The 13,028-nt window shown below is 41.0% G+C and overlaps 1 protein-coding gene across 2 annotated transcripts in view; it reads right to left on the bottom strand.

Annotated features, from left to right (window-relative positions):
* The window catches only part of LOC120521437 (NACHT, LRR and PYD domains-containing protein 3-like), a 58,992-nt gene that overhangs the window by 24,356 nt on the left and 21,608 nt on the right, over positions 1-13,028 (bottom strand). The gene's annotated exons all lie outside the window — the stretch shown is intronic.

Raw genomic sequence — 13,028 nt, 5'->3', positions numbered from 1 at the left:
TAAAATGAAAAGGCTAAGAATCAGATTGTGAATGTAACACAGGGAAGATACAAACTTAAATTTGGAATTAATAGGAAATTTAAAAAAGCTCTGCAGTGAGTTAATAAAGAGTTAAAAAAAGAAGCTGCAAAGGAAAAAAACAGATGAATAAGACTAATAACTCCAAAGTAAATCGTAGAACGTATGAGAATATGAGGGCAACCATTAAGAAGGACATCAGGGAGGCTAAAAGACAGTTGGAGAGGAATAGAGCAGATAAGGCGAAAGACAACCTTAAGAGATTCTTTCAGTATTTCAGTAGTAAAAGAACAGTTAAGGAGGAGGTGAAGTTCATCAGGAATAGTAAAGGGGAATTAAAAGATACAGACAGTGAAACAGCAGACCCTGTAAACTTGTATTATTTTTTTCTTTACAAATGGGGAAGCTGATAACCTCTCAGCGGTAACAGGGACTACTAAGGAGGTACTGAGGGATTTGGAAATTGTAGAGAGAGAAGAGCTGCTCAGATTAAATAAGATGAAATCAAACAACCTTATCCGAATGGGCTGACGTTAAAAGAGGTGACCAGCAGGCGTCAGTACTGCTATTTTTAATATATAGAAAAGATTGAGATAGGAATACAAGTAACAAGCTGGCTAAGTTTGCAGATGATACCAAGATAGGTGGATCAGCAGATAATTTGGAATTCGTTATATCATTACAGAAGGACTTGGATAGCATACAGGCTTGGGCAGACTTATGGCAGATGAAATTTAATGTCAGTAAATGTAAAGAGTGTAGTACATACAGAAAGCAACTGTCAAAAGAGGTGTTAGTTTGATTGATGACTTTAAGCCCCGCCCAAAATATGATTGATGACTTTAAGCCCCGCCCAAATATGAAAATATTATTTATGAAAATATAAAAATATGAAAATATGAAAATATGAAAATATAAAAATATGAAAATATGAAAATATGAACTATACCCCGCCCCCCTGGGGAAGTTGGACCACCGTCATAATTGATCATCTCTAAACCCCACCTTTTAGGGTGGGTCTTTTGTAAACTGGACACTTATCACTCGCCATTAACAATCTCTCTATCCGCCTAGAGGGTTAGGGGTGAGGCATGTCTCTCACTCTCGACTGTGTGAGGAGACGAAAGAGTTCTTGTATAAAATTCTAGTCACTTAGTTAAAACGCCACGACACACAAAAGCAAACAGAATGAGCGGTCTTGTGAATGCTCCTAAGAAACTGAAAGCAAACAGGGCGTTACGGGAGTTACGGGAATCACGCTTCAGCTCTGTCTGGTACAATTCTAACTGTGCTTTGTGCCGGGTAGAGGTAAAAAGAAATGCTGAGGGCCGGTCACGAAGAGGAGGAGGAAGATAAAGAAAATGTGATAAAGGAGCGAGTGAGTGAAATTAATTTTTCTATAAAAGACTGGACTTTTTTTAAAGCTCTTATGCCAAATATTGATGAAGCTATTTATCAAGGAAAACTGTCCGACCAGATGAAAAGAATTAAAAGAAAATTGGAGGAGGAGTTTAGCATGTTGAATAATTCATGCTCGGAGGAGGAGGAAGAAAACTGGGAGTCAACCGCCCCCTAAGTGAGCGGAGATAAATACAGAGGTCTTTTCCATAGTCTACATTAACCTAAAACCCTATCGAGATGTCTTCAACTAACTACCCTTCCGAAGCTGGTGCTAGCTGGGCCGGTTGTCTCCCTGTTCTCTTGGCCTCTGAGGTGACAGAAGTCCTCGACATTTTGATGCGCTCCGAAAAACCAAGCTCCGGGGGTATGGAACATACATCCACCACTGACTACCAGTTTTGCCCGGCTAACCTTCAAGCCAACACCACCTACTCTACTCCCGACGAGATGATCGACCCTAACCTACAGCCCGGCTACTCTGCGGCAGACCAGATGCTGACAGACAACAATGTGTTTTGGGCGGGTAACAACCAGCACCCCGCCGGCTACGTTCCTGATCAGGCCTGTTGGTTTATGGAACAGACAGCGGCAGTCAACGGCCTGTTTTGGCCCAACGACATCGTACCTAACTCCAGGTACTCTGCTCCTAACAACTCTCCTTCAGACCCACCGTCTTGGCTGGATCTTCTGATGCCCTCAAATGACCAGATCTATTGGCCCGATACTCAGTTATCCGACCCTGATGATATGTATTGGCTGGACAGTCTCCTGGAGAACTGTACAGGACCTGACTTTTTTGTCCCTGCTGAGGATACTCTGGGGAGTCTAACAGGCGCTGAGGAGATAGCCATGCAGACCATGCATCAAGAAGAGACTGTGGACGACTTGGTAGATGCTCTGGCCGCTTGGAAGCCATCGTCCTAGGATTCTGATTATGAGGGCATGGACATTGAACAAACTGACGGGCCCCTGGGTGAAACACTTCGAAAGACTCTGAAACAGATCAAGAGTTTGTTTGCGGCTCTGCTGGACATAATAGTTGATTGGGACCTAAAAAGCACCTGTCAAGGTTGTTTCATAGACCACCCCAGCCAGACGCAGCATACGTGTCTGTTTGAGCCTGACTCTGTTTATCAGGTTGGCCGCTTTCAAGAGGTTCTGACTGTTTTCCGCAAACCGCGGCTCAGAAGCCTGGCCATAAAGACTCTGGGATGTTTCAACATCTTTCCGCCTTTTCACAAGGTTCATTCATTTGTTCAAAATACTGTAGATGAACTGGAAAATGAACATTCTATTAGCGAGGCTATTGTACAGGCCTTTCACAACATGGACGATCCCTCTTACTCAAAAATACGTGAAATAGCCGATGCTTTCTCTAAAAGGCATTTCTCTGTACCTGACATGACCGATGCAACTTTGGGGTTTTACGGGGAGTACGACATAGAAAAATCAGACGAAGTGCCAGTGCTATGAAATGTTTTAATGTTTTTAATACTGCTGTTTTGAAATTTTAATAATGTTTTGAAAATTACCAATAAAGCCTCATTTGATTTTTAAACCATTGACATTGTTCTTTCACTGTCAGCGATGGAGGGTTACTTGAAAAAAGTTTATTATAACCTGGCAAATCCTGGTAGCTTTGGGGGCAAAGACTCTTTGAAAAGAGCTCTTGAGGTTTCGGGTCAGAAAAGTAATGACCAACAGGTGTCGGATTGGTTATCCGGTCAATATGCTTATACAATTCACAAACCCGCTAGAAGGCATTTTAGGAGAAATAAGGTTTATGTATCCGATATAGACTCGCAATGGCAGATGGATTTAGCGGACATGACAAATGTGTCTGAGCATAATCTGGGTTATAATATTTGTTAACATGTATCGACGTTCTTTCTAAGTACGCGTGGGTATGACCCCTGAAGAACAAAACGGGTAAGGAAGTGACAAGAGCCTTCCAAGACATTCTGAGTGCCAGGCGTACTCAAAAGAAGCTCCAGACCAATAAGGGGAAAGAGTTTTTCAACCGAGATTTTCAAAAGCTGTTAAAGAAGATCGGAATAAAACATTTCACCACAGGGAACACACACTAAAATCTAAAATGTGGAAATATTTCAGCGCTTATAACACGAGAACCTACATCGATAAATTGCCAGATCTAGTATACTCTTACAACAAAAGTTATCATCGAAGCATAAAAATTGCTCCTTCCGATGTAAACACGTTAAATTTCTGGAAAGTTTTCAAAAACTTATATGGCGTGGCCAACCCCCCGGGTCCGCCGTTGTTTAAGTTCAAAGTAGGAGACAGTTAGGGTGTCTAAAACCAGACATCCTTTTGAGAAAGGTTATGAACAAACATTTTCAGATGAAATCTTTACCGTATCTGAACTTGTACCTAGGACACCGGCAGTGTACAAACTGAAAGACTACGATGGTGAAGAGATTGTTGGATCCTTTTACGACACTGAATTTTAGAAAATTAAAGTCGGATCCACAGACATTTACAGGATTGAAAAAATACTGGCTAGGAAAGTTCTGAATAAAAAACGACTCATTTTAGTCAAATGGCTCGGCTGGCCAGAAAAATTTAACAGCTGGATACCGGAGAGCCAAGCCCAAGATGTTCAATAAAATCCACAATGCTCCTAATCGACTCTTCATTCTCTAGCGGTATACGATGGAGCGCAAAAGTTTTTTTGTGACTCTACCGAGCAACGCTTCTTCAGACATTTTCCCTAACAACACAATTTCCATTTTCACGACGAAACTTGCTAAACCCAGAGAATTAGAAGATTCTTGGGAAGTCGGTCTAGCCGAAATTCAGTACCCACATACGTGGAATACCATAGACAAACCGGATAACGAATTCTACGTTTCAGCTCAGGGGGTAAAAAAACATTACTACATTCCATGCAGATATTACGAAGGTATTCACGACCCACTGTCTTTTATGAATTCGACAACCTTAAGCCTGCCCACTTTGACAGATGTTGCAGCTGGATTTGTCCCTTCTGAGAGCCCTGCAAAATTCAGTTATAATGCTGTGGAAAGAAGAGTTTACGTGGTACCGGGTGAAAAGGATGAAACTATACTATATACTGTACTATAGATGTCACTACACTGGTTGCCTGTGTCATTCAGGATTGACTTTAAAACACTGCTGAAAACACATTACTTTAACATGGCCTTTTTATAACTTCACTTTAACTTAATCCTGATACTCTGTATGTTCATTTCATCACAATAACTATTCATAGTGGCTCTAAAATCCATACTGACCCCTACTCTTTCTTCTGTTTCTTTTTCCGGTTTCTTTGTGGTGGCGGCCTGCGCCACCACCACCTACTCAAAGCATCATGATGCATCAACATTGATGGACTGAAAGCCAGAAGTCTACGTGACCATCATCATCAGGTCCTTCCATGAAAACCCTAAATCCAAAGAGGACTGTTTGATTTATGTTAGGTAGATTGTCCAGAGGGGACTGGGCGGTCTCGTGGTCTGGAACCCCTACAGATTTTTTTTTTTTCTCCAGCCTTTGGAGTTTTTTGTTTTTCTGTCCACCCTGGCCATCGGACCTTACTTATTCTATGTTAATTAATGTTGACTTATGTTTATTTTTTATTGTGTCTTCTATTTTTCTATTCATTTTGTAAAGCACTTTGAGATACATTTTTTTTGTATGAAAATGTGCTATATAAATAAATGTTGATTGATATACACTTAAAAGGACAACTGGGTCGAATATTAGGAGCGCATCCTAATCAGACTCGGAGTTTAACTTATAAGGCTCCTTTCCCCGCCGACATCAGGGCCGGCTTTTACACTTTGTAATGCGTATGGGATAGGGTATCTCATCAGAGAGTCGGGGACAGCTACGTACCCCTTTTGAGGTGTGTTCATATAGAGGGTCAGGCGAATAAAATTACAACCATCACATATAACAAACCGCATTATGCCCCAATCAGCAAGAATCATTTTGACACAGTGACTATTGAAATAAAGACGGACCAGAACAAAAACGTGCCATTTCAGTTTGGTAAGGTGATAGTGAAGTTGCATTTCAGACCCGTCAGGCATTGTATGCATGACTGATACAATGAGGTCTTACCAGAACCCGACACCTTACATCCAATATTATCAGACCCAAGAGGGTAACGGCTTACCGGGATTGTCTGGATCCCCTGTAATGTATGATGGGGGGATTGGAGGTATATTTCAAGGATTGTTTAGAAGAGCTTTACCTCTCCTGAAAAAAGGCTTTGACATCGCAAAACCACATATCAAATCCGCGGCTAAAAATATTGTAAAAGATGTGATCACAGGGGCTATATCCAGTGCTGCAGGTGGAGTCCTAGAAAAGCAGGAGGGAACGGGCTTGCTGGTCATGAGAAAGACAAAACGCAAGAGAGCACCGGGAGAAGATGGCTTTCGTACACAGAATGTCCGAAGAATGTGTCAAATCTGAACTGGATCTGTTTACGGTGCCTTTCACTCAAACGAGTGTAGATAAAAGTATATACGTTGAAGTCCCACCACTCTCAGCCCTCTCTGAAGTAGCCCCGCTAGAATTTCTCATAGCCGGAAATGGGGAAGATTACCTGGACTTGAACAAACACTCTTCTACACCTAAGGGGTAAGATAGTGAATGCTGACGGGACTAACATACCTGCCGGGTAAAGGTCAGATTTGTCAACTACCCTATAGCCAGTTTGTTTTCCCAAGTTGATGTCACCCTTGGGGACTGTCTAATATCCCAGAGTTCAAATTGTTATCCTTACTGAGCGGTCTTAGAAGGCCTGCTAAATTACAGCCAAGACACTCTTCATTCTCAGTTTGCTACAGGACTTTTTTACAAAGATACACTTAACAAATTGGAAGAGACAGACCCCGACGGAGAAAACATCGGTTTTAATAACAGAAGCGCCTATACAGCCGGTAGCAGGACTGTTGACCTTCTGGGGCATATCCATACAGATCTCTTTTTCCAGAAAAACTACTATTAAACGGCCTAGACGTTAAGATTAAAATGGTTCGGAACAAAGATGAATTCTGCTTAATGTCCGGTGATGCCGAACGTTACAGAGTAATCATAACATCAGCCTCCCTGTTTGTAAAAAAAGCAAAAGTTTCACCGGCCGTGAAATTAGGGCACGCTCATGCCCTTACATCAGCCAATGCTAAATACCCTGTGGAAAGGGTGAATATGAAAGTATTCAGTATGCCCGCGGGAATCCGAGTATGCAATCAAGAAAACCTGTTTCTGGGTCAACTACTCAGACTGTTATTTTCCTGAAGCTGTTACCCATAATCCCTGTTGTGGGGCATCCAGTAAATTTAGTCTTGATACAAACCTTAAATTAATTGATAACCAAAAAATAAGGTGTATAATTAGACCAAGGGATAAAACCAGGCCCTCCACCAGGGGCATCTGTAATAGAAATTTACTTCAAATTAAAACAAAAAATATATCAGCAGTTCAGAAAGAACCATGCAGTTTTAAATGCTGTTTATTGAACATTCGCTCTCTTGGCACTAAAGCTGTTTTGGTAAATGATATAATATTAAGTTCAAAATCTGATCTGTGTCTTCTTACTGAAACCTGGCTTAGTAAATGTAACACTGTTCCCCTAGCTGAGGCGTCACCAGATGGATACTCGTTCCTTCATAAGTCTAGAGATTCTGGTCGAGGAGGAGGCCTTGGAATAATTCATTGTAATAAAATGCAAATCACTCCTAAAAATTTAGGCAACTTTACATCCTTTGAGGCATTAATTTTAAATATTAAAACAGATTCCAACACAATTATAGTGCTAGTCTACAGACCACCAGGGCCATATTCATTGTTCATGACTGAATTTAGCAACCTTCTATCTGATTTGGCTATAAATTATGATCACGTAGTTCTGATGGGGGATTTTAATGTACACATTGATGTGGAAACTGACACTTTTAGCAAATGTTTTACTTATTTGTTAAATTCAGTAGGATTTTGTCAGCTTGTCAAAGGTCCAACTCATAATCATAACCACACATTAGATTTAATTATAACTTACAAAGTTGAAATTCAAAATTTAAATATTACTCCATTAAATGAAGTTATTTCCGATCACTACTTAATTACATTTGATTTAGTTCTGCCCATGCCAACGCACTCACAGATTAAAACAAAGACAGTGCGACATCTAGATTGTAATTCTGCTTCAAAATTTGTAGATACCTTGAGTAAATCGAGGGGAGCCACAAAAGTGATCAAAGTACATAGAAACTCTCCCTGGTTAAATGAAAATAGTTGAGCTCTTAAATTAGAATGTCGAAATCTGGAGTGCAGATGGAGAACAACAAAGCTACATGTCTTTCAAATTGCATGGACAGGGAGTGTTAATAAATATAAAAAAGCCCTCTTTAAAGCTCGCTCAGAATACTATTCTAAATTAATAAATAGCAATAATAAAAATCCTCGGGTACTGTTTAGAACAGTAGCTAAATTAACAAATGGGAATTCAGATCAACAGTGCAAAATACCAACAGATACTAGCAGTACAGACTTTATGAACTTCTTCATTGAGAAAATTAAAAAGATAAGATCCCAGATCTCAGCATCACAGTACAAACCAAATACTAGCTTAGCAGACCCTGTCTCACATTGCATTCAGCACTTTAGTAATTTTAATCCTGTAACTCACCAGGAAGTCTTAACTTTAATTACTAAAATGAAGCCCACTACTTGTTCCCTAGATCCGGTGCCAACAAAACTAGTAAAAAGTGCCATGGATGTTCTTGCAGCGCCTATTCTAACCGTTATCAATAGTTTTTTGAGCGTATTCCATGTTTATGCTCTAGAAGCTAGTAAACTGGATATGAATGGCACGGCGATGCTTAAAAGAGCTCCCAAAAAGCCTCCTTTCTGGTTCAGAATAGCTTTCTTCTTTTTTAAGGTTAGTTTTCTGTCACTTATTTTTCTGACAGATGTTTTATGCTTCTGAGTCGCTTAAACTGTTTGGGGGAAAGAGGTATATTACCTTTTAAAGTATTACAGGCTATCTCGGACAAAGCATTAATTAAATCGTCAGAAGAGGCATTTATAAGAATTTTACGGCGGCGACAAGAGCAATGGAGTAAGGCCTTGAGAGGCTGTAGGTTTCGGCTTATTCTGGCCGACATGCCGACAGAATATGTAACTTTGACTCAGAACAGCTTCTTTTATCTTTTCATGGTGTACACGATCGGCCAATCGGGCAGAAACAGACCTGTTCTTAAACGCAGTTCATCGGGAGTCTGTGCCTTTAAATCCACTAAGAGATAGCCGTACGGTAGTTTTGTAGCATCTTCGAAAGCCTCCAAAAAGAACTTAACACGCCTCGGATACATTTGGCGGGCCAAGGTAGTAATCTGCAATTTGTCCCTGGGGTTTTTAAAAGGAGTAATATAATTGGTGTTAAGATTAATCGTTCGGCTTTTCTTTCCTTGAAAGAATAAATTTTGAACCAAGTAAATGATACACAGATTCCGATGATGAGTATATTTTGTGAAAGCTTTTTCTATTTCCTGGCTTTCGCTAGCCGATTCCATCAGATCATCTATAATGACCAAATTTATTTTCTTAGGAGGGAGAAGTTCGTCGTTGCATAAAGACTTTGGGAGCCCCTCAATAAATTTTAATTGCTGAAATTTAGCCAATAGCTTGCTGTACATTTTCTGCCAGCAACTATAAAACCAAATTATATTTTGAAAAGGTTGAGACACAACGTGGTTCGAATGTTCCAATAATTTTTTCACATAATAGGATTTACCGGAACAAGAGGGTCCCGAGATAATTTTAGCGAAGGGTTGTTGAAGGCGCATGTCAAAATCTCTTTTAGTAGCCATAAGGTCTTGTGTTGTAATCTTTTAGGAGAACCCTCTTGTTATACACCACTCTGAATTTCTTCCTGAGTGGTCTGTTTTCTAAAGTGAAACGTTTTTTATTTCGATGGATCTGCTTACCATGAACCAGTAACTCTTGAGGAGGGGCTTCATGAGACGTCACAAAATTCAGAACTAGATTGGTTAGTGACTCGAGGTTTATAATTTTACCGGTTTTGTGATTGATGGTGATACCTTTTACCTTCATACATGTTTTGCCTTGTGCCGTTTTATACCCGTACGTTTTTGGACCGCCTGAAGCAAATTCAGTAATATAATCACCAGGATTTAACTCACTGGTGAGCTCTCCTAAATAGTCACCCAGAGGAGGATTGTACTAACCAGGCTGAGAAGTAAAAATGACCGAGTCGGTGTTGTGGTACAACACCCTTTCTCCCAGACTGTCCAGTAAATCGTACAACTCTAAACCGGGCATAGGCCGTGGTGAAAGCAGCAATGACAACATTAACGCTACCAGGTAGGGTAAACTTTTCATCGGTGTACTTCCATTGTATTTGAGCAATCTCATCGGCAATAAATTCAAAATAAGAAACATTATACTGTTTGGAGAAAATATATTGCAAGAATTCCTCACCGTCCTTGACTAAGCTAGTAGTGAGATGGAGAGGCTTTTGCCCATATTTATCCCAGAGAGAATTTAAAAACAACTTTGAAATTTGTCTCTTGGCTGGATTTACGGCGATGTTATCGCGGTCCAATTGTACACCTTCCTTCTGATAATAATCTAAAATATAATGGTCTCGGGAAGCCTCATCCGTACACCAGGCCTCCTGCTTGCCTTTTAGGTGAAGCTTGATATAGTCTGAGAATAACTCAGAAGCAAAGGGAGCAGAAGTGGTAGCTACAGGGGCTGAAACAGAGGAGACAGGGACTGGAATAGGGGACAAGACTGAAGCAAGGGGAGCAGAAGTGGGAGCTACAGGGACTGTAACAGAGGGGGCACAGGGGCATACTAAAGTAGAGGGAGCAGAAGTGGGAGTTACAGGGACAGAAACAGAGGAGACAGCGACTGGAGCAGAGATTACCGAGACAGAAGTGGGAGCTACAGGGACTGGAACAGAGGAGACAGTGACTGGGACAGAGGGGGCACAGGGGCCTACTGAAGTAGAGGGAGCAGAAGTGGGAGCTACAGGGACATGCCTTAACGTTCATATAAGTAATACGTTTGTGCATTACCATTAAAGGTAATCAGCATGAAATGTACATTACCATTAAAAAGTATTACGTTTGTACATACTTAAAGACATTAAATCTAGGGGTCTTATAAACAACATTTCGATTTAAAAGTACGGCCGAAAGAAGAACTGACTCACTTTTTGAGCAACCAACCGGTCAGAAAGCGGATTTACAGTGGTGTGAAAAACTATTTGCCCCCTTCCTGATTTCTTATTCTTTTGCATGTTTGTCACACAAAATGTTTCTGATCATCAAACACATTTAACCATTAGTCAAATATAACACAAGTAAACACAAAAATGCAGTTTTTAAATGATGTTTTTATTATTTAGGGAGAAAAAAAAATCCAAACCTACATGGCCCTGTGTGAAAAGTAATTGCCCCCTGAACCTAATAACTGGTTGGGGCACCCTTAGCAGCAATAACTGCAATCAAGAGTTTGCGATAACTTGCAATGAGTCTCTTACAGCGCTCTGGAGGAATTTTGGCCCACTCATCTTTGCAGAATTGTTGTAATTCAGCTTTATTTGAGGGTTTTCTAGCATGAACCGCCTTTTTAAGGTCATGCCACAGCATCTCAATCGGATTCAGGTCAGGACTTTGACTAGGCCACTAGTCTACATGGCCCTGTGTGAAAAAGTAATTGCCCCCTTGTTCAAAAAGAACCTAACTGTGGTGTATCACACCTGAGTTCAATTTCCGTAGCCACCCCCAGGCCTGATTACTGCCACACCTGTTTCAATCAAGAAATCGCTTAAATAGGAGCTGCCTGACACAGAGAAGTAGACCAAAAGCACCTCAAAAGCTAGACATCATGCCAAGATCCAAAGAAATTCAGGAACAAATGAGAACAGAAGTAATTGAGATCTATCAGTCTGGTAAAGGTTATAAAGCCATTTCTAAAGCTTTGAGACTCCAGCGAACCACAGTGAGAGCCATTATCCACAAATGGCAAAAACATGGAACAGTGGTGAACCTTCCCAGGAGTGGCCGGCCGACCAAAATTACCCCAAGAGCGCAGAGACGACTCATCCGAGAGGTCACAAAGACCCCAGGACAAGCGTCTAAAGAACTGCAGGCCTCACTTGCCTCAATTAAGGTCAGTGTTCACGACTCCACCATAAGAAAGAGACTGGGCAAAAACGGCCTGCATGGCAGATTTCCAAGACGCAAACCACTGTTAAGAAAAGAACATTAGGGCTCTTCTAAATTTTGCTAAGAAACATCTCAATGATTGCCAAGACTTTTGGGAAAATACCTTGTGGACTGATGAGGCAAAAGTTTAACTTTTTGGAAGGCAAATGTCCTGTTACAAAAAATGTCCTGGCGTAAAAGGAACACAGCATTTCAGAAAAAGAACATCATACCAACAGTAAAATATGGTGGTGGTAGTGTGATGGTCTGGGGTTGTTTTGCTGCTTCAGGACCTGGAAGGCTTGCTGTGATAGATGGAACCATGAATTCTACTGTCTACCAAAAATCCTGAAGGAGAATGTCCGCCATCTGTTCATCAACTCAAGCTGAAGCGATCTTGGGTGCTGCAACAGGACAATGACCCAAAACACACCAGCAAATCCACCTCTGAATGGCTGAAGAAAAACAAAATGAAGACTTTGGAGTGGCCTAGTCAAAGTCCTGACCTGAATCCAATTGAGATGCTATGGCATGACCTTAAAAAGGCGGTTCATGCTAGAAAACCCTCAAATAAAGCTGAATTACAACAATTCTGCAAAGATGAGTGGGCCAAAATTCCTTCAGAGCGCTGTAAAAGACTCACTGCAAGTTATCGCAAACGCTTGATTGCAGTTATTGCTGCTAAGGGTGGCCCAACCAGTTATTAGGTTCAGGGGGCAATTACTTTTTCACACAGGGCCATGTAGGTTTGGATTTTGTTTTCTCCCTAAATAATAAAAACCATCATTTAAAAACTGCATTTTGTGTTTACTTGTGTTATATTTGACTAATGGTTAAATGTGTTTGATGATCAGAAACATTTTGTGTGACAAACATGCAAAAGAATAAGAAATCAGGAAGGGGGCAAATAGAAACGTCCTCTGACTTTCAACTGTTTTTCCTTTCAGTAAACTTAATGTGTAAATATTTGTATGAACAGTAAAAGAGTCAACACCATAAGACATAAACTAAAAATGTTTCACAATGTGTCCCTGAATGAAGGGAGGCTCAAAATCAAAAGTACCAGTCAGTATGTGGTGTGGCCACCAGCTGCTTGAAGTACTGCAGTGCATCTCCTCCTCATGGACTGGACCAGATTTGTCATTTCTTGCTGTGAGATGTTACCCCACTCTTCCACCAAGGCACCTGCAAGTTCCTGGACATTTCTGGGGGGAATGGCCCTAGCCCTCACCCTGCAATCCAACAGGTCCCAGATGTGCTCAATGGGATTGAGATCTGGGCTCTTCCACTGCGAGGATGATCAGCTGTCCTTCCTGTCTCCCTGTAGCGCTGTCTTAGGCATCTCACAGTGCGGACATGGCAATTTATTGCCCTAGC

The sequence above is a fragment of the Polypterus senegalus genome, chromosome 2 (assembly GCF_016835505.1).
Source record: "Polypterus senegalus isolate Bchr_013 chromosome 2, ASM1683550v1, whole genome shotgun sequence".
Classification (NCBI taxonomy): domain Eukaryota; kingdom Metazoa; phylum Chordata; class Cladistia; order Polypteriformes; family Polypteridae; genus Polypterus; species Polypterus senegalus.
Note: the sequence above shows the minus strand (reverse complement) of the source record. Positions and strands in the feature narration are given on the sequence as shown.